Here is a 2,618-nt window from a genome sequence, read left to right as displayed (position 1 = left end):
AACAGTGTGTTTAAAACCTTGTGAAGACTTACAGAAAACGTTTGACCTCTGTCATTGCCAACAAAGGGTATATAACAAAGTATTGAGATTATCTTGTTTGTTTGTAGGTGACCAAATACTTATTTTCCACCATAATTTGCAAATAAATTCTTTAAAAATCAGACAATGTGATTTTCTGGATTTTTTTTCTCTCATTTTGTCTCTCATAGTTGAGGTATACCTAGGATGAAAATTACAGGCCTCTCTCATCTTTTTAAGTGGGAGAACTTGCACAATTGGTGGCTGACTAAATACTTTTTTGCCCCACTGTAGCTATCATATGCCTAAAACGCTCTTCTAGGTAATCATACATCCTGTTACGTACACACTATGTAGGGCCTTTGTTATCATGTGCTACTCTGATATTAGAAGAGTACATTCAGTATTTTCCCAACAGTTATTATGAGAATAACTTTTCTAAAATGGAGGGACTGTTGAATAAAACGCACAAAAGTAAACATGTGATTTTCCAGAATGTCAGTACTGGTATTAGAGGAGAATCAAAAGCATCCAGAAGCAGTAGGTCAGCCATTCAGAAGCTGAAACGTATACTTTTTTCTGGTCAACCAACAATTTCTGGACTGTGATAACGAGATGCTCTTGAGCACTTTTGCCTAGGAGAAGAAACAAATCAATAAAGATTGGTAAGTCCTGGTCCATTGGTGCAAACTAATTAAAAATGAAAGATGCAAACCGTTAATAAGAAGACATGTGTTATTATATTGCTTGGTGCTTGAGGCCCACTTTAATATCTGAGCAAATGAAGTAAAAGCTTCACGCACCCAGAGGGAACGACTGACCTACAGTGGGCCAGTTCATTTTCTGATTCATGTCCTTTGAAACGTCACCATCACAACATGTCAGATAAATGCAACAGATGCCACAAAAGCTGCAAATTCTTTGCAACAAGTCATGTTTGAATGTTCAACATTTTGAAAAAAACAGACTGCTATCTCAGTCACAGATTCACAAATGATTTAAATGAAGGAGACTACTTGCATATTGTAAATAAAGTACTATGAGCTCTGTTAGCGAGACAAACACCCTCTGAGAACAAAATGCTCATCACTGGATATTCAATTATTATAGCAGTCAGATTTATAAGTGAAAAGAAATTGATAAAAAAAAATTGTATACATGAGCTCTATCCCCAACGGTGGAGAGTGAGACCCCTAGCGCCCCCTCAGGGTGTCATGTAGAAGGTGAGGGCCTCATCTAGGGTTGCCAACTTCCAGAAATGGAGAAACGGGACACACGCACGTGTCCCCCGCACGCGCAAAGATTTTCGGGTTTCTGGCGGATTAGGGATTTCATACATCGTTTGTTCATTTTGATGGCAGAAAAGACAGGCAAATCTCCCGTCGCTATTGAGGAGTCTATAAAAAAAAAATTATTCTCAGATTGCACTAAGTGGCTTTGTGGCGCAGTGAGATAAGCGTCGCTCTTCGGTACGGGAGACCTGGGTTTGAAACTCTTCTCAGAATCTGCATTTTTGTAGTTGATCATAGTATAATTAGTACTATAGTTATTGTTATTATAGTATTTTAGGGTATTATTATAGTATTATAGGTTTATTCATTATGGAATTATTAAATATAAAACAATTGTGTTGAATTAAGAGAGGGATAATGGGTTACATTATAATATATGTCAAGGTGAACGTGAACAGGCTGACATGCCACACAGACAATGATGCCGCGGCCGCGGCCCACCGGAGAAAATCTCACACACACACACACGTGCGAGCATTGTGCCTGCCCTGTCAACTGAGCGGTCCTAGCGCCCTTCGGATACAGCACACAAACACACAGGCACGCAGCCAGACACACTGCATTGCGCGCAAACAGAAAAATATTTTTTATTTTTCCCTTTACACGGGAGTCCGGGACAAACAAAGTCCCGTACGGGATACGCCCATTTTGACTCAAATACGGGGCGTCCCGGCTAATACGGGACGGTTGGCAACCCTATTGTAAAGTGCTGTGTTTACCGGAGCGTATTAACGCAGTCATGAAACTTCCGTTGTCTAGCCATGGCGATCGCTGCGTGTGCAGCGTTTTGACTCTTTACAGAAGAATGCGATTTGAGACAGCATTAGAATCATGAACATCTCTGTACGCACTTCTGCAACACAACTGGATTTAACTTCACTCTAAGGTGTACGCCTATGTTCTTAACAATGTGAACCTCGGAGACCCAACACTTTCAATAAGTTATTTGCCATCACATACAGTAAGGAGGCTGGGCTGGAGGTTCTGAGATCTGTTTGAGGCAGGGGCGAATCTAGACAAATATTCATGGGGTGGCAAGAGGGTGGCAGGAGAATTTCAGGGGTGGCATCCCGTGGCAGAAATATATGCTGATTTAATCGCAGTCATATCAATCAATGTTAACTTGGAAAGCCACAATATTGATATTTTAAATCAATAATATGAGGTGACATTATTGTGGCACATCAGTAAAGCCTTAAATAGAAATATATAAGGTGGCAGACAAAATGTAATGAATTTTAACTGAACAATAACTGAATCAGTTTGTTTAACTCTTAGATCAGCAGGGGTACCAAATCTATGCAGACT

The sequence above is a fragment of the Notothenia coriiceps genome, unplaced genomic scaffold (assembly GCF_000735185.1).
Source record: "Notothenia coriiceps isolate Sejong01 unplaced genomic scaffold, NC01 NC01_scaffold00029181, whole genome shotgun sequence".
In the NCBI taxonomy this organism is placed as follows: domain Eukaryota; kingdom Metazoa; phylum Chordata; class Actinopteri; order Perciformes; family Nototheniidae; genus Notothenia; species Notothenia coriiceps.
The sequence above is the reverse complement of the archived record's forward strand: the minus strand, read 5'-3'. Positions refer to the sequence as shown.